The following is a 20,116-nucleotide window of genomic DNA, read 5'->3' as shown; positions in this document are numbered from 1 at the left end:
CTAAATTTGCTCCGTCATTAGAGGAATCGTATTATCTGAATGGCTTAGCCGCAGGGAGACAAAAAAAAACAAAACGCAACACAACAAAGCTGATTGGTTATTAACAGTTGTTCAGCAACAGTGGTTTGAAAATGCTCGTCTCTTCTCCCCCCCGGTTTGTCCTTGCAGATCTCACTTGTTCCTTCAGCCATCTCGGCTTAGCAGACAGCATTCCTTCCTCACAATGAGTGACCTTCACACAACATTGGAAACGTGTGTTTCTGCAACGATGCGGTATTCCGGGCATCGTGTTTTCTTCAGTATCTGCTCAAAAGAATTTATTCAAGATTTAGGTTTGAGGCACACAGGAAAAACATGGTGTTAGACTTTCCACCGTTAGTGTTAAGACGAGCGTCAATGGGTCGCCCCGATCCTCGGGAAGACTCAAACTAAAGCAGAAAGGGGATGTTTCTCAATTATTTTAGCAATTTGTTCTTCACCGTCAAGGCGTGTTTTCTGCAGATATCAGATCGGTGTCAAGAAGCACAGACAGCAGAAGCACACGAATGTCTTCTCCTGTCTGCTCAATATACAAATATACATACAAGTGACTGCTTTGATAGTGGAGCCAGTTTTTTCTTGTTGCTCCACTGTCTTGCATCCCAAATCGAATCATTTTTTTGCCGTGGCGTACCCAGACGTCTCCCCACTGCTTGTTTGTGTTGCTTTAGAAGGTACGGAAATCAGAGCATTACTAAAGCAGCAAGCTACTGTTTGATAGTTTGCGAATGTTGCACTGCTGGATTTATGGAGGGTATTTTGTGTCTTTTTTTCCCCACTGTGGAATAAACTTGGAATTGGAAAAGGATTATACAAACTTTACAAAGTTTGCAAGACCGTAAGTGAATGATAATGCATTGCTGCAGTATCACCGCGAAGGCACTTTGCAAGCGCATATATGCGGGAGAAACCAAGCCCTTCATCTTCAAATGCGCGTGGAAAACACGATTGACAACATTGATACGGAAAGAAATGAAAACGAATATTGAATCAAGCATGCAACTTTGAGTTCAGGAGACACGCCGCTGCGTTCCGCCTCTGAATTCAGCGCCGCGTTTCTGTCGACTCAGCACTGGTTCGGAGCGATTTGCCCCCGGCTGACCTTCGAGTCCGAACCAGCAGCTTGTACTCTTCTTTCTTCTTGTTTCATCGACACCAGCTGTCAACTCAGCGCACTGCCGAGGATTTGGGTCATCAGCAAAGGCGTGGAAGCTGTCAGCCTGTAAGTGTAGTTATCACATATTCAGATTTTGAACCCCCTCCCAAAACAAAAAAATATATAAATGTTTAAGAAGAACCACACAAAGGGACATTTTGAATAATATTTTACTGCCCTTTCTAGTGTTGAATGTTTTACTCTGCCTCTTTACTCCGCGATGAAGACGAGCTGGATTAAAAAAATGTATTTTCAGGCGGTCGCCGTGCGATATAGAACGGCATAATTAGCTGCTTCAGTGGCTTGAGCTCAGTGATAAGAGTTCATTTAGAGGGTTATGACAAAAAAGGCCTTTGGCACCAGCGGCTCCTTGAGTAGCAGCGATACTGTGCAGGCGGACGCTTTATAAACCTTGTGATCCATTCCGAGGGGAAAGTGAACCTCTTCCCCTGTGAAACTGGTGTTTGGAGGGATTTGCTGAATCATCTGCCTGTCTTGTCTTTGGAACTGTGAATGAATGCAAACGATTTGCTGCACTCTTGCGTCGGGCTCTCTGATGGACGCCGACCCAGAGGCCCCCTGAAAACACTTCACAGGGCTGCGTATGGTTCGACGCGCGCTTTCCCGAACCCATTAATGTGTATCGGATGGTGGTTTACTGAATTGCATATTCTCATGCAAATGACTCGTTATCTAACTGGAAAGTTGTGGGAATCCCCCCCCCCCCCCCCAAAAGTGCATAACGAGGCTTAAACCAAATCGAAGGCTCGGTGTAACGTGGCATAAATTAGTCATGAGAAAAAACACTAATGTATTGATGGGTTGGTGGCGCTTTAGTTTAATTTTACAACAGCCCCTTGATGTGTTAGACAACGAGCCGAGATCACACGGATCCATATGCTGGACGCCAATGCGAGTCTGTTTAGAACAGATGGAACCGTCTCAACGAGTTGGACAGGTGGACCGATGTTCATTGTCCACACAGGAGCAATTTATTTATTACCTGGGGACCTCCGATGATTAGGATGCTTTCATATCCGTTATCTATCAAGTAAAATGTTCTTTCCTTGTTATGGAGACTGCTTTGGAAATGACTACGAGTTAAAGTTTTGAAAGCATTTTGGTGGCTGATTCAGGAAGCTCATCTCGCCTCAAAGAATGGGGGATAATGTCAGTAGATTTGACTAAAATAACTAAGTATATGCGCCTCACAAAACACTTAAGGACTATAACTTGAGTGGAAATGAAGCCATGCAGAACTTTTTCCAAGTCCGCAGGCGCTATATGGTACTTCTCAACTGTGGATAACCTCACTGAGCAGCTTTATTCACCTGAGCATCAAAGGATGAGACTCACAGCCGGATGCTGTTGAACATCACTCTCGCAGCTTTAGCTCAAATACCCGAGGAACCTTCCGAGTTGGGACCGGAGCGTCTAGTCGACCCGTCCTCCTCCGGTGTTCAGGTGGGTGCCCGTTCAGTCAGGCAGACGCAGCCAAACGATCATTGTTTCCCTCACGCCGAACCTTCCAGGCACCTGACTGACAATCAGATCTCCTTCACCTCTTTCTTCAGTGTGTTTGCTCACAGCTGGCATTTTATATTTTTATGCAAAACGATATGTAAATGTATGATTATGTAAAATGAAATGTCTTTCTGAGTGATACACCCTGTGGGCTGGTGTGAGGTATAACGGTCAGTCACATCGTACCTTAACTACGCGCAGAAAGAGAAAAGTAGCGAGAGAAAGCCAGCGAGCCCGGCCGCGGTTTGAGTGACACCACCGGCGGCGAGGCGCACGCGGAGGTTTTTTAGCTCTCCAACGCCGAGGTTCTTAGTCGCCTTCAGGTGCGGCAGTCAGCTTACACTCGCACACACAGGCGCACACTCGTGGTGCCAGCTCTCTAGTCCACGGGGACTGCTGCCATGCAGCGCTGAGAGGATTTAAAGCCTCTGTGAAAGGGTCAGCCGCCGCACGCCACGTCTCACCGAGCCGTTTGAAGCGGCAGCTTTCAGACCAGTCAACTTGTCTTCCCTAAAGGGTTCATTTGTTTAGGCTGCAACATGCCACTGGTGTAAAGTATCCACGCATCTATATAGTAGCGTATATGGTATCTGCATTCATTAGTCTTTTTTCCGGGGATGTGTCTTGATGGCGCTGAGAAATGCTGACCGTTTTCTTTGCAGGACTTTGCTGATGGATCTTCCCGGTAGATCCCTGGTATGCAAGCTCATCAATTAATCAATAGGGATGATCCACACGGAGGATTCCTATGGTGGCCCCGAAGTGCAAAACACAACGAAATGAACTCCTTACGGAAAGGGTCGGGCCTTATAGCAGGAAGCAGAGGACGGACCCTTCTGATTGGACGGACGGACGGACTGTCTGTCTTTTAACAGGAAATGACGCAGGGCTCTCAAGTGTCACGCATTGAGCGAGACAGTCACGCACTCCCGCCACACATCCAATTCCTCACGCCAAGGAATCGGACTCCGGTCCCCAGGCCGTAGCGTACGGCCCCAACACTACAACACTTAAATATAATAGAACAACAAAACAGCGGTAAAACAATGGTGAAACACTAGTAGGACACGTTTAAGACACTCGTAACATCGCCATCTCTCCGTGACTTTCTGCTGCGGTTCTCCTGCTGCGTCGCTTCCCCCCCTCATCACAGGCTCTCGGTCCCGCCTCTGATTCATTGATTGACATAATATCTAGAAAGCGGCATTTCTCAGCTTTCAGAATCCGATTGTGCAAATAGTTAAGGAGTCACGGTAATTTGCATCCTCCATGTCACTTTCCGTTGCCGGCGAAAGGCTTCGGATTAAGAGGGTCAAAAGACAGGCAGTCCGTCTGTCCAATCAGAAGGGTCCGTCCTCTGCTTCCTGCTATAAGGCCCGACCCTTTCCGTAAGAAGATAATGTCGTTGTGTTTTCCTATTTGTCGTTGTGTTTTGCACTTCAGGGCCACCGTAGATTCCCCACCAGGTGTGTTTGTAACCCACAGGGTAGTATTGCAGTTGCCAAAGGGAATGAGAAAAAAGTAATTGTATTAATGAACACCAGGTTTACTTTGGTTACAATTTCATCAAAAACGATTGAGAGTGTGGCCAAAAGTCTGAAAATGAGGTGTGATAATTTGGAATTTGCTTTATCATCCCGTCGCACTGCGGTGTTCTTCCTCGTTGGTTTTTAGCTAGAGTGCGCGTGACGAGCCGCTAACGCACATTCACACCTGGCACATTCCAGGCCTCTGATATCGGGCACTTTGCAGCTCTTTAGGCCGAGTTTTGGGCGGAAGTGTGATGCTCAGGCAGCTGCAGGTGGGACCGTGTCTCATTCACTGGCCTACTTTTCACACACGCTTTTCTTGCTATTCCACCCATTCAGAACCTAGAGTGAGTGTTAGCTTGTGGTGAGCGAGAGATCTAAGTGAATCTCATTTCAAGCATGTGAAAAGCTCGGAAATGTGTTGGTGCAATATCGCAGCGCCACTCCGCTGAAGCCGGTGTATCGCTCCAGTCCTCCTCCAGTCCACCAGACGTCCTTCCTTCCCGCAGAACATCTACATTTGTAATCAGAATAACTCCTACTACTCTTAGGACTACTGTTCCTGGTCAGAAACGTAATCCAACTCATTTGATGAAGGCTTTTAACGACCGGGTGAAGCTGGCAGTCCGCTCCGCTCCTGCAGCGCCTGCAGCTTTGCTACGTTGCATTAGCTCTTTGCTTTGCTGTTAAGCACCTTTTCCACACACCGCACCCACATCTCCCTCTCACACACCTCCGACCTCTGCTGATATGCACACCCAGTACCAGAATTCATCAAAGCAACTACGAGGACCTTACAGTCTGTGTGGATGTTGGTGGCCCCTGTGAAACAACCGCCGTAGGGTTTCCCTCAACAAAACCTCTCTTTTTCTGCTCTACGGTCTGACGATCTGGCCCGAATCCGACGGGATGACAAATATTAACGATAATCACAGAGCTATAGGAAATCCTCCCGCTGATGATAGCCACATGGAGGCGTCGGTATTAAATGGAGACCGTTTGATAACCATTTAAAAGCACCTGACAACAGCTTTAAGTCATTCCTTTAATTTGAGGTGCCTCCCCTGTGTTGTGGTCAGTTGAGCCATCAAGATGAGTCTGCAGTAAGTGTCGCTCTGCATAAAACACGGGCACTGTAGACTCGTCAGGAGATGGTTTAAAAAATGGAGCTTTATTGTACATGTGCCTGGCCTCCATACAAAGGTAATCCTCTGTATAAAGCTCTTTTCTAACCTTTAGCTTCCTGCCAGCTCCCAGTGATGCATCAGCAGCCCAGGTGTGAACCACGAATAGCTCGAAGAAAAGCAGCAATGTTGGCGCTGTGTCGGTACAATAAAGTAGATGTAGAGATGCACAAAAGAACCAAGGTGCAGTAACCTTGACGGAGCCGCGGGCGAGTTGGCAATTCATCCGGCTTTTACAAAAAAAAAAGTAAAAATAGAACCCAGGAAGCGGTAGAGAAATTGTCCAGGGTGAGGTGATCGGCACGACGACGGCAGCTGTACGCTGAGAGGGTTTGGGAGGGGGGACGTCGGTGCCTCGGGACAGAAAGACCACGAGATGGTGCCGCCGTGGAGACCATCGTGGACATGAGAGAGAGAGAGGCCATCTCTCCTGGCCATTTGTACATCAATGGGAATTCCACAATGTCATATATATATATATAATGTGTAATGTGTAAAAGAAAATGTAAAAAGAAAGATGTGTATTCCTCATATTGAAAGCCAGCTCTAATTTCAGTTATTAATGTAGGATCGGTATTGAATGTTGTCAGTCTGTCAAACTTTGCTGTTTTAATTACAATGTAACAAAGTGATAGATGAAATAATTGCCTGGCTCAAAGCTTCCCCGGGGGACTCTGATGAGGGAGTGTTTTTAAATTTAGTACGCTGTTGTTCAATGACAGGGGAGGTTACGTGAATTCAAAGTAAAAGCACTCACACATGCACCGCGCCCTGTATCTGCTGATCTGCTGTCTGTTTACACACTTTAAACTGGTTCAACATCCCCTGCAGTCTTAAAAAAAGACAATAGAAAGACAATAGAAAACAGTTAATTAAAGTCAATTATCTTGAGGTTTTTCATTTAATTAGCAACTGCTCTGTCAAACTGCCACGCATTACATTCTATTATTAAAAGATTATATTACAACTGATGTTTACTCAGTTTAAAGAGTTAGTTTAGAGGGTTAGTTTGACCCAGCAGGCTGCTCCCAGTGACATTGTTAAATTATAAAGGAATTACACAGAGATGGATCTGTGGAGAGTTTTGACTCTCCAAAAAATGAGAAAATTTGTTTAATGAGTTGACAAAAGACCACCCAATGAAAAGTCAAAATAGTTAATGTTTAAAACTTGGCAAAAAGTTCAATTGATACTTTAAAATGAAATACTTTATTGACGCTCCTTAAAAATAGTTTGAGGATGAAAAAACGTTATTCAAACAGATGTCGAAGGGAGAACAACAGTTAATCTCCTCCGGAAAGCCTTTTCCCCCTGACGATTAGTCATCGACGACAACACACATGGGCTTTTATTTTTACAGTTGTCTTTTTCAAACTCTTTATGCTTTCTGTCATAACCAACATTTGATCCGAAAACATGAGTAATAGAAATATGTGTAAGAAAGAAGAGAACCTTATTTTGCTTTTATGTACGCACTTTCATTCTTCTATTCTGTTACCATACCACACTCCTGCAGATGAATCCTCAGGAATAAATAGCGTATTGCACCTTTCACCTTTCTGAACACACAAAACACCTTTAAACGAGTCACCTTTGGCTTTTGTGAACTCGCCGATCCCTGTGAAGTTTTTTTTGCCCAAGTCTCTCGGATCAAAAAGAAGGCAACTGCCCTGTGACACCTGACTTTTGCCTAATGAGCGGACCGACTGTGGACCAACGCCGCGGAAATAAGTCAAATATCTGATCGCAGAGAGAAGCTTCCGACTGCTTGATGCTGAGACAGGTGTCTTTGGGCTTTGATACACAGATTCTCTATGCACGCTTGTTTAGAGGAGCCGGCACCACAGAAGAAGGATCTGCGCCTTCTTATTTTCCTCAAATGTTCAGGGGGGGAAGTGATGCTTCCTGCAGTGAATTAATGAGATAAATACCATTGCATGCTTGCATCCAGATTTTCAATGAATGCAAGTGTTCTTTGAATTCATCCCCTGATTATAAGTACCTCAAAGGCTGTTTCCCCCAACTGTATGTGTCAATGTCATTTATTCTTTCATTGATTCATCCCGGAGAACAAAAATAAAACAGGCCTTTTGTAAGTGTCGCTCTCCGTGTTCAAATGAACGAGCTCAACACAACCAGCAGCTGTGCACACCTCTCGCATTAATCCGATCGTATCTCACTGACAAACATGTCGACTTCTCCGCGTCCCTCTGCACCTACTGGTGTGTGACATCTCCCTCTCACTCCCGTCCCTGGGGATCTGCTCGCAAGTGTGTGTGTGTGTGTGTGTGTGTGTGGTGCCATCAGGGCTTCTTTTTCTTTTTTTCTCTCCCCGGTTTGCACTCACCCGTCTTGTAATTGAATATCTGCACACAGCCGTGTGCAATGCCGGCTCGGGAAGAAAGAGACGAGAGGGGGGAGGAGGTGGATCCGGTTGGAAGACGAAAAGGGGGAATTAACAGAGAAGGTTGAGAGAGATTATAGGAGGGGGAGAGAAGAGGCTGGTGTTGTCAGGCCAACACACCGGCTCCGTGTCTCGCTGCCACCTCAAGGCTCCGTGCGGTTCTGTTTGCTGATGCACGCGGTCCTCTCCGCCCCGGAGGAGCATGGAGCTCTGTGAGAGTCGGCCTCACTCCTCAACAGGGGAACCCGAGTGCAGTGCTCATTTGAAATACATATTTCCTCACGCATCGCCCGTTTATGCGTTTAGTTTTAGTTTTTTTTGTACCTGGCCGAGTTGTGGCTCCGGTGAAAGTCTGAGCTTGTGCGGCGCGTTGTTCCCGCTGCAAGTTGTTCTCCTGCAGATACGTTCGCGTGTGTAGGTGGATGTGACAAAGCCGGCAATATGCTCGAGTTGTCGTGCAGGTTCAACATATGTTTAATTGCTCAGCTACTGCGTGTCTGTCCGTAGGAAATAAAAGAATGTCTTGTCTGTGCTCCACACCTCGTGACGGATATTGTCTGAAAGTTCTCTTTGCAAGGATCGCGGTGTCCTTGCACTTTGAGATGGATTCCAGGTGAGGTGCTTGTCTAGTTTTTGGTTTGCCTGCAGAACAACAGGACTGTAATTACTGTTAGGTAAGAGGTTAGTTGCCCTCAGGACAATGTTTTTCTTGAAAATACATCTTTGTATCCTCCATGAACCCGTGGACTTCATATTCAACAGCACATTTGAATGTGATTACAGTACGACAGTGGTGCATTGAGGAGGTCACGGTTTATATTGAAAGCAGCTCTTAACATCTAAACTGCACTATGCATCGTAGCCGAACTCGAGTGCACAGTTACATCCCTTCCTTAAAGACATTGTTCCCTCTTTTACAACTCGGGAAGATTGATTCCCACAATGACGCACCTGAGGACGTACTTGGCTCAGTTGGGTATGATGGTCACCTCTTCAAATCTGTCCACATTTACTGGCACAGGCTTTCGTGTTGCACAAAGGAGTTTGCAATAACTGGATAGCAGAAAACGAGGGCTGCAGAGATGTGATTGTGTGGGTGGCCGATGCACCATTGGCAGGTGGCAGTATTTTAAAGGTTAAAAAATGTAGGCTGCGATTTGGAAGTGGTGCATTTTGAATCAGCGGAAAGGCGGAGGAAAAATATGAAAATCAGGGTTTAATAATGAAAAACAGTGACTTGTTGTGATCCCGAGGATGGCCAAAACCAGGAAACGGACGTATTTGAAGTGTTGGAAGAAATTTTTCATAAACGGTTTCCAAGAATGTCAACATGCTGGTCATCACCAAAGCCTGTAGGCTTCATCCTCTGAGAACCATGAATGTCTGGGTGAAGTTTCACAGCTACATATCCAATTGGTTAAGTAATTCAGTCTATATCAGGTATGTGAGAAGTGGGCGTAGTATCAAGATGTAGCTATGCCCTAAAGCATACCTTGCTTTATCTCCTGTTTTACTCAAATTGGGACCATCATTTACTAAATAGACTTGAGGTGATTGAGACCATAAACTCATACAATGTTTATTGAGGGAATAAATCAAGTGAGAAATAGTCATTTACTCAAAGACCTCTATACAATTACACTTCTTTTTACAACGCCCCCCTATGGACAGAATGCAGGTTTAAGGCCCTTCCCAACTGGATTCCCTTTTCAGAACCGGAGGCTGCAGCCTGGTTTGGACCCCAGTGATGAACCGACCTGTGACAAGAAGCAACGTTGACCTTAGTGGGGTGGATTTTGGACGTCCACCACAGATGAAGCAGTGAAAACCCTAGCTGACATGCATTTATTGGCCGTAAACTGTGATGTGATTTTATTTTTTGAAATACCCGTCTTTACATGCCGGCCCCGTCCCACGCTGGCATCCTCGTCGTCATTCTGCCACAGACCCAGCCAGGTACCAGCGTGCACATGTCTAGCCGCGTCCTCCTTGTGCAGCCATCCATCATCCCGTCACAAAATACAAGTCTTTCTCAGTGGCGCTTCCTGCCATGCAACACCCGGCCCCCCTCCCATCTTTCCATTCTGTCCTCCGGCTCTTCAGGGGTCTGGCTGTCACACTGTGTTTCCTGTTACAACTCTTCTGGTACCTCCCTACTCTGTCAGCCTCAACATCCCGTTATCCAGTCATCTGAAACATGGAGGCTGCATGACACAAGCTGGAGTGGTTCCAGTGGTTCCAGTCCAGGCAAAGCTGATGGAACCTGGTCAAGTTTGGACTGGGGGAGGGTTGGGGGGGGGGGGGGGGGGGGGGGTCCTGGCAGTGACGGCAGTTTGAGATCCATCTCTGGTAGAAGAGAGAATAGTCCTAAGCGTACTGGGAAGGAGAGGGATTGTGACGCTAGTGAGAATATAAATTTAAACAATTTCTGTTTAAATTTTCTTTCGGATGAATTATTCTGTTGCGTCACAGTAGGAAACATAGGGGAATTATTTATTTTTTCAAATCAATGGCATAGAATGTAGCATCCCTGCCTAATAATGGTATGGAGTCCTGAACTGATGGTCCATCAATCTTTAAAAAACACAATTTAAGAGCTAAGAGGAAAATTAAATAAAGTAAAACGCTATTGAACACCGTTTAGCATCTTTCATTAACATAAAACAAAAAGAAGTAACAACCTAGAACAATATTTTACAAAGAATGAACTTGAACCGGTACTAACCTTGTGCCCATAACAACCAGGTGCTTAACTTATAACTAGTAAACCGTAACTTTCATACTTTCTTCCGCGTTTTAATAACTTTTCCCGTCCTTTTAACATCGTCCCGCTTCTACATACTCTGTTCGTTCAAAATAAAAGCGCAACCGGAAATGCACTGCTGCTGTAACAAAATGTCTAAAATACAATATATAAAAAGTAGCATAAAAGTATCTATAAAAATACTCCACACTCTCAGAGGTATTTTACGCTGAACAAGTAGCATATTAATTCAGTGCATCTGAATTAATAGCCAAATGGAAAATAATCCCCACATGCATTTGTGCTGAATTTACACAATTTCTTTGTTGCCTGAGCATCAGCTAATCTACTATGAGGAAAGAACATACAATTAAATTGCCATGGCAGTGATTAATATGCGTATTACATTCATGACATGACAAAAAGAGCGAGTCGAACACAGAAAATCGCCCCAAAAAGGAACCTCTTCTAACACATCGGTCTCTGGTACTTCAATTTAAATGAAGAATAAGTCGTCCTGCTAAAAGCTGGATTTCCACTGGTCTAAATGGTGTGAAATTTTCATTGGAAAGAAGCAGGCATCCTGCAGCTCTGATTCTACATGGGGGGGATCTATATTTAATAATATACTAAAACTACTGGTAGTGGTTTTATGGTTCTAAATGTAGGGGGACTATTTCCGTCTGGGGGCGGCTGCAACTTTATGTAGTCTTGAGACTATGAGGTTGCCAGGCAACCAGCAGATGCCCAAGTATGGTTGTGCTCTCAGTCAAGACGTAGTTTTACTTTTTGTCCGGATTAAACAAACAGGATATGATGCGCTAATGAGTGAGCTTTCGAGGTGCTTGCAGGTGGATTTTCTTAAATTTGGACTGAGACAGGCGATTAGTTTCCACTCTTTATGCAGAGCTAAGATAACTGCCGCTAGCTAAAGCTTTGTATTTACCGTAACGACATCAAGTGACATTACAATTTTCTCATCTCACTCTCGCTAGAAAGCAAATAAGCACATTTCCCCATGAAACTTTTTGTGCGTACGGGTTTGTGCCTTCACAAATCAAAGAAGTATCTGTTTTTCAAGCACATTTGCTCAGCATTTATACTGGTGATTCATGCCCATCTGAGCCCCGGTAGTCCTCCAGCTGCCTGTCACCTCACATTGTGCTTATCCAAGAAAAAAGAAAGTAAGGGCATTATTATTCCAATGATGATTCTGCTCCGTGTTTGCTCAAGAGCACTTCCGCAGGGTGGTTGTTAGTCATGTCTACAAGCCTCTTGTTTTACCATGCACACCGAGAACTAAAGCTGCGACACCATTGATGCTTATGGGACAGGTTGACTTGCTCTCGTATGGATTACATGGCTACCAAATTGTGCACGCGCCGAAGCTGCATGAGCTTCCAAATTAAAATGTTTGCAGATTGCACATGTAGCAACTGAAAAGTGGCAGAAAGGAGAGCGTGAGAGGAGGCATGCAGAGACTCATGTAGCAACGCGGCATAAGACCAAGAAGAAGAAGAAGAAGAAGCGACACATGAGAGGACAGGGGGAACAGGCGGAGGAGAGGAAAAGATTACTACCATAGTACATCAGGCTTAGCCTCACATCCTCAATGGTAACCATGGAAATAATTATAGAGCGCACAGACAGACTGTGTTGGAGAGGGAGTGAGAGCTACAGAGAAAGGGAAGTGGAGGAAAAAGACAACGGCAGAGGAGGAGAGAAAGCAAACGGTTGGGGGTAAAGTAGCTGAAATGTTTGTTGGAATCCCTGGACCCGTGTCCCCGCGGGCTCTGCTGATTGGGGACGATTTGAAAATGGCACGAGCGCTTATCTGGCGGCGGCCGTAGAGTCAGTGTGTCCACATTCGTCCGGAAGCGGCAAAATAACAGTCAACTGCCTTCAGCGGCGGATGCGAGTGCCGCGGTGATGGTGGGATGTCTTAGGGTGAGCATGAGTGAAGATTCATGAAGGTCGTGTGGTTTGCAATTTCACTCCTACATTACCAGCCGTTAAGGGAATCTATTGCGGCGAGTAAAGCAACAGCACAGTGACATGCAACAAAGTTGCTTCAAACCCTCAGTTGTCATGGAAACTGATCTAAGATACCCTTTGCCCCTCTGAAAGTGCTGATTTTTTTTTTTTTTTTGTATCATTGCCCGAAAGCTCAATCATCGGTGGTGTCTCAGTGGCCCTTGATGTCACTCACGTCCTTCATACAAAGTCCGGTTGCGGCCCACACCGAGGCGCACAAGTGATTTACATAATCGGATGTGGCTCGTTATCCTATGGATTCCTCAGCAGCATGAGCTCATGGGAAATAAGCAGGGATCATGCAAAGCAATGGTGTGGGAACTAGCATTCGAATGATTGGTCATGATGTGTGTGTGTGTGTGCACTGTGTGGTGTGTGTGTGTGTGTGTGAGGATGTTTAACAGTACGCATGGGCAGGTGGTACGCTCTGGGCTTTGTGGACGTATATTGTGTGAGTAATGACAAGCTCGCATGCTTCCCACACACACAGCCCCCCCCCCCCTCCCACCCCCACCACATGCTGAACTTCACACTGTGTAGTGTGTGTGTGTGTGTGTGTGTGTGTGTGTGTGTGTGTACGAGACACGAAAGGAAGGGAAAACGGAGAGGTGTGAGGGAGGCAAAAAGGAAGAGAGGAGGAATTAGAAAGAGGAGAGAGTGATGAGGGCTTCTTGCGGGGCTTAAAAATCACTCCAGGTCCCAGCAGGAATCCGTTTCCAAACATCTCGCTCTCTCTCTCTCTCTTTCCTACACACGCAGAGAGGGAGAGAGGGGGGGAGAGAGAGAGAGAGAGAAGTGCAGGGTATCAGTGCGCTGCGGCTCCCTCTCCAAACTGCGCTGCTGTCCACCTGCGCGGGATTATCTGCGTCCAGGCGGCGCGGACTCGAGTCACCGCCGCATCCGACGCGCGCCATGCGGATTGCTTGAGGACGATCTGCCGTTTCGGAGGGAAGAGGGGCGACGGGTTTAGTTTTTAGTTTCGTGTGCTGCCCGTCAGCTTCTGGCAAACGTTAAAGCCATCGCGTTTTTTTATTCTTTTAAATTATTACTTTCTTCCGTGGCGTTCGCTCGACCACCCCAACGACTCCACCGCGCCATCACCGCACTCACGTCGGTGCCGGTCCACAACGTCTCCGACCGGGACAGAGAGGCGCAGTGGAGAGCGGGGCGCGAAGCGGCGCACTCTCATTGCGCACCGCGCTGCTACCTTCACGCACACGTGGACATAGACGCGCACGTGCACGCGCACGGGCGAAATGGACATCCAGATGCGCACCTCTTGTCCCCTCTGCGTGCACGCATAGCTCTCGTTTGCAAGTAAAGAGTTTTTTTTTTTCTTCTCCTGAACCCGCGGAGCAGGAACCCTCCGCCTTCCAGCGCACCCGTCCGTCCGTCCGTCCGTCCGTCCTCCGCAGGTCCATCCACGACATGCACGAGACGGACACCCACTAAGGAAAGCATCGCAGGAACATTCCCATCTAAAAGATGAGAGAAATTGGCCTCAGCGGATCTCCTGTCGGTCACCGGAATCGCGAGTGCAGGGTCGGGGCGGAGGGCACCGGGGAGCGAGGACAAGGAGACGCCGGAGAGGAGGGGCTCTCAGCCGGACTGCCCGCCGCGGAACAGCCGCTGCTGCCGGTGCCGAAGGAGGAGGCTGCTGCTGCCGCTGCCGGGGGGAGGCGGGGAGAGGATGAACGGTGCCTCAGTGTGAAATTATAACACCCAGCTGGCTTTTGGGAGTGTTTGTTTTTCTCTCTCTCTCGAATTAGTCCAAGGATGCAAGTTAACGTACAGTGGCCTACTTAATAACTGTCATCCTGTACTCTGATCACAGTGGCACTTTTGGGTCACCGCAAAGGAAAAATCCAGCACTTTGGAGTCGGAGTAAAGGAGTAAAGGCACGCCGTTGCAAATTTACCTGGGCTGTACCTTTTATGAAGAACACCCCCCCTATAGGGCACCTACACATCTTTAACTTTGTGCAATGCAGACTTTTAGTGCTAACGTTTGTAGTTGAGATAAATAATACTCCTATTACGGTTATAGAGGAACTTTTAGTGTTCCTGTGGTGCTCAGTAGTGAGTTTATGGTCACCATATTGCACTTGATGGTATTTTGTATTTCTTAAATATTACTTGGTGATAACATTTGTTTAATGTATGATACATGTAGGTAATATATGCATATATACATATATATACTTTATCATTTCTGTGATATTTATATGGTATTGTACTTTAGATTTAGACCTCTATAGTACTTTTTCTATCGTACCTTAAGAATTCAATAAATCCCTCGAAGGAGCCCTGTTTCCAGGTGCCTTGGCAGTGGCAGAGTGGCGGTTTATCATTTATTAATATACTAACAAGCAAGTGTTTTGCAGTGTCGGGCTTTTGTGTGGACTCCATTTCTTTTTGACTTAGTAGGATTGCCCTCGATTCCATTTTTCTTCTTCTTGGCTTTTTTTTCCGACGGCCTTATAAACCCCTCCAGAGGACGGTCACCTGCCCGAAGAGACAGTCGAGAGAACCGCACGTGTGCGTTATCCGCAGACGTCAGTATCACTGTGTGCTTTTGTAGTATCGATTCAGAAGGGGTGTCGATGCTCGCTGGAATGTAACACAAACTGCGGAGCCGCCGCAGATTCAAACAGACACACCGACACCCAGTGGAATACAGCGTGGAAGTCAGTGAATGCATCGCCGGTCGTAGCTGGCCTCAGGGGACTGTGGGGGTCACACAGACTGGAAACCCACCGACTTTGTCTAGAAGTGTGGACACAAAGCACAAAAGGACCCCCCACACCACCACCCCTCCCACCTGATCTAGGTAGGACGAACCTGTCTTCTTATTTGACCTTTTTTTCCGCCCCTTAAATTCCCTATGATGCGTATGTGTTATTGTATGTGGACAGCTGCTGTTGAGAATTTTGCGATTTCACAACGTGACTTAATCATTTTTCACATATCAAACTGTGTTGTTCTGGAGATGCGCTTTCTGCACAATCTTTCAAATACCACATAAAATGGTGCCCAAGTACACATATAAGCTTTCAACAAGCTGCTTCTCTTCACCTCATTTGCACCCGCCACTAGCACGGTGACGTCACTTTTCTCTTGCGTCTTCCTGTGGCTTCGTCATCAAGCTCGAGCGCACAAGCGATCCAACGCGGACCGTCTGCTGCTTCCTCTCATGTGACATCCGTGCAGCGAAAGTCTGCGTAAAGCTCTGTTCGTGCAGCTCCTCTAACGCTGGACGGCTCAGTTGATTTTTGTAAGGGTTTAAAACAACTCTAACCCAAAATGACCCTAGAAAAGACCCTGAACTTGGTAAATCCAACACCTGTTAGGTGGCGCTTTGAGCATCGCTGGGCTGGTGAGGTTCTCGGGGTCTGATGTCTTGATACCTTCATGTCTTTGTCTTCCAATATGGGTAAAAGCGCTTGTAATGTAAAGAACGTAGTCCCGTAACTTGATTAAAACCAAATGTCAAGCTTTAGTGCCACACAAATACTCAGCAAAGCAAGAAAAAGAAAAGGCATCGCCTTATTGGCAATTCAAAAAGCCTTGTCGTGTTTTGAGAACAAAAAAGGATTGTCCAGGATTTTGATCGTCTGCCAACTTGGCTCCAAGTGTTCATGTCGAGTGGAGAAACTTGTGATCAGCTGTCAAAAGTTGGCTGCTGCTTCATTCCCCGCTGTGTCACTTTGTGCGTTTGCATTTACAGTAAGATGTATTTAAGAGCCCCATCGTTCCACTGTACACTTGAGTATTATTGTATGTTCTGTACTCTCGGGCTGTTGTGTAACGTTCACACTGCCGATGATTTATTTATGTAACTGTCTTTCTTTCTATTTTAAACCAGTCTTACGTGGTTCTCCCAGCGAGGGTTTGCATGGTGGTTTCTACGTTTGTATGGAGAAGCTGACAGGATGGTTTGAGGGTTGAGGAGGAAGACGTATCCACATAGTTAGTTCCTAGTCAACACATCGTTTTCACGGATGGCCTGTCAGTTATTCCTGTGTAACAGTCTCTTTTTAAAATAAACTCCCAGGGAAGGTTTGCTTAGTTTTTCAGCACGCTAAAAGGTTTCCCCGGTTACATCGGTATCGGACGTCGAGGAGGAGCCCTGACAGAGAGGCGGTACGGATAGAAGGTTCCTCACAGTACAGCGAGCCGGCGCATTGACGATGCATTCGCTGTCCTCTGTTCCGTCAGCTTCTGCGCGGTCTCACCTGAAGGTTTCTTTCAGTCCGGAGAGACAAAGACAAAGTGGTGTCCAGTGAGGGACTCGCTTCCAGTAGTTCTAAACAACGATTACATCAGGATTTACAGGCGGTGCAGCAGCATGAGCACTTAACATTTAACACTTGTTTTCGTCCATGTCCATAAAATCCGCCCTCACTTAACTAGTACTGCTAATTACTAATCAACTACTGTTGATTTGTTTTTGTGAAAGGCTGTAAAGGCCTACAGCGTCCCGTCCGTCTTTACAGCCCGGTTGAAGAAACACGCTGGTCCCAGGACGCAATAGGACGTCCCTTAAATGCCACTAAAATAGACGTTTTGGGTAAAAGGATTGGATTGATTTTTTTGGAATCATAGCTTTCAAGATATGCTGAGTGGATTTGTGTTTCCTCACCTGGTTCATGGTTGCACATTGGCTCTCCATCAGTCATGCCCAAAAAGCCCTGGATCCTACGGTTCCCATATGAGTCCATAGCGTCTTGCATGAGACGCTCTCGCCTGCCTAACGCCCACACCTTTCCAGCTCCACGCCTCCAGTTTGTAACACGGGCTCTGTGTACAAAATTGTTAAGCCACCAGCAGAAAATTAGGGTTATTTCTTCAAGCTTTAGAAAGAATAAAACTGACTTTTGTTGGAGCGAACCTGCTGTTTAATAACCAACAATGCTTCTCAAATATGGGAGTTTTTATATGATCGTTGGACGAAACAAGCCATCTGAAGAGGACTGTGGGTATTTCTCACAGATTATAGACGCAAAGATGCTTCCATTAATCATCAAGAGTAACTGAACGGCAGATAAATTGAATAATTATTCGTCGCCTCACCATCACGGGCCTGATGTGGCTGCTCAGCTAACACACCACTAACTGGGAGCCCCGACATGACATACATCATTCATGGCAACATACCGGGGCCGCTTTGCACAGTGTCCATTAGCGATGTGTTTTCACAGAGCTGGCGGGGCCTTTGATAGCGAGGTCAAGGTCTGCTGAGAGATGCTGCTGCCGTGCGAGACGGGGTTAAATCCTCTGTGTTTAACGTCGGCCTACGTGCTGCTCGACGTCCGCCCCCCCCCCCCCCCCCCTCTGCATGGACGACCGCGGTTAAACATTAGATTACGTAACAGAGAGGATCGCGGGAGGGACCCGCCTTGCATTTGCAGGCACGGTTCATGGATCAAAAGCAAACCGGGAGCCAAACCGGCGCTCCATCATAACAAAGGCAAACACACAAAAAGCCCTGAGCATTTCAGCGCTATTAAGACACCCACTCCCACTCCAGTCTCCATCTCTGGCTCCTGGTCTCCCTCCCTCTCCCTCATTCAACTCCCCCTTCCTCCGTGCAACGCCCCCTCACCGCCTCCCTCTCTGGTTACCGCTCCACCAGATGCATTTCCTCCCTTGCTCTCTCATCCTTTTTCCTTCCCGTTTTCTCTCCCTCTCCTTCGTCCTGTCTTCACTCCACGCAGAGTTGCTTTGGCGCTGCCCCCCCCCCCGACTCCTACACGAACACTTACCCCCCCCCCCCAAACACACTCACTGTGTTCCTTTTTCTGCTTCCTTTTTCTTTAAACCAACCTCTTGCTCATGTGTGTCTACATCCCTCCCTCCCACTCTTTTAACTCCGTCGCTCTCTCGGTTCTCTCAGAGGGTCTAAGCTGGAAGCGTTTGCCACCCACTCGTTCCCTCTTCAGCTTTCTGCTTGACATCAGATTTACATTCAAAATGAGCGCCGCAGAATTTCACATGTTGCCCAGCACATGGCTGCACGCACAAAACATACATGCACACGTGAACACACATGTACCCTACCATGTATTTCACACGTACGGATTTGTTTTCCGTGTCCATGGTCGTTTATTGCTGCGACAATTAGCCAGTTGAAAAGCAATTGATAATTTTCTCAGTTTATTATAAAGTATATTTTTGGCTTTTGGATTGTTGCTTGGACAAAAGAACCAATTGAAGGACAGGCATGCGGGGCTCTTTAGTTTAATACAGTTTAAATGATGGATTTAATAAAGCAGCTGCAGCGTGCAGGTGAGTTCACATGAGCGCGCCGCCCTCGTGAACGCGTTTCACTTCTCATATCCGTTTGTGCTTTTTGATGCTAGCTGCCGTTTTAGCACCTTCCAATCCAAGAAACTGAAAGATTAATAAATAATGAAAATGCATGGTCGATCAACACTTATACTGTGTGTATTCTGAACTGACTTTTAGTATGTAATAGTTTGACATTTTGGTATATACGCATACAATAAGAGGATCAATACCATTCTCGTATCGACACAATAACTCTGGAGGTGGAACCGCGAGGCCATTAAATCAGCCGAACAATCGAGACTGGAAATAGCAGGAAATTGGTTTAGTCACTTCAATATTAAACCTGCTAACACATTTAAAGCTAAAGTAATTAAAAGATATTTAATTCTGTTCACAAACATTACCTGAATATTGGTCCATCCTTTTCCCAGGAATTCGTTACACTTGCCGTAAAAAGTTGTCATTTTTCTATTGTTTGTAGACATTAAATAACTGAAAGGTGAACATGAAGAAAGCCTGGATTACTGTTTCAGCCTTGTGACTAGTCCTTAGTCTAAGCTAAGCTAATTGTCCCCCGTCTCCCCATAGAGGTACAAAGCTTAGTAAAGTCTAATAATGACTTGAATGGGTGGTTAAAAATGTGGTTAAACCATCTTATCATGTATATGTAGCCCCTTCGGCCTGCTTCTATATCTATTTTTTTCCCCAATGCGATGATATTTGCTCGGGGAGGGCGGTTCGTGACAGTGGGGGCCCTCTGCTGGCTCCGACAGCTTAACGGAGGGCCAGATGGGGGCGGGGCTTAGCGGAGGGTCAGTATCCCGAGCGAGGCCAGCCGAGCGCTGCGGACCGCTCCCCATCCGGTCACGTGTTCCGTGGGAACATTTTGGGTCGGCAAGTAGCAGATCAAAAGTCCACGACGCGACAAATGTAATCGAGTGGTTTATTTCCGCAAGATTTGGAGAGACTCATTTTCACCTGGCAATCTTTCCAGACACTTCAACCCAGTGATAGAAAGGAAACACGGATGAGTTATTAAGCAGCTAAATAAAAAAGACAACCATGTCTACCTGCCGCATGACCCCAAAGGCCCACACCCCCCCCCCCCCCCCCCCCATCCAGGCTGCGGTTTCCAGTCTGCCTTTCTCGCCTCTACGTCGTCCCCAAACAGCGATTTTGTAATTGGATTTTCAAAAAAGGAACAACAAGCGAA

General features: G+C 46.5%; 1 protein-coding gene across 17 annotated transcripts in view; it reads left to right on the top strand.

The window, feature by feature from the left end:
- The window catches only part of syngap1b (synaptic Ras GTPase activating protein 1b), a 98,889-nt gene that overhangs the window by 36,937 nt on the left and 41,836 nt on the right, over nt 1-20,116 (top strand). Inside the window, exon 1 of one of the 17 annotated variants that reach the window (XM_078094589.1) lies at nt 13,387-15,442. The exons of 15 other annotated variants lie outside the window; for them this stretch is intronic. The gene's annotated coding sequence lies outside the window, so the exon portion shown is untranslated. Of the gene's footprint in view, nt 1-13,386; nt 15,443-20,116 lie in introns of those variants that run through there. One more of the 17 variants, XM_078094591.1, reaches the window with a different exon arrangement.

Source organism: Gasterosteus aculeatus, chromosome 20 (genome assembly GCF_964276395.1).
Source record: "Gasterosteus aculeatus chromosome 20, fGasAcu3.hap1.1, whole genome shotgun sequence".
NCBI lineage: Eukaryota > Metazoa > Chordata > Actinopteri > Perciformes > Gasterosteidae > Gasterosteus > Gasterosteus aculeatus.
The sequence above is the reverse complement of the archived record's forward strand: the minus strand, read 5'-3'. Positions and strand labels throughout refer to the sequence as shown.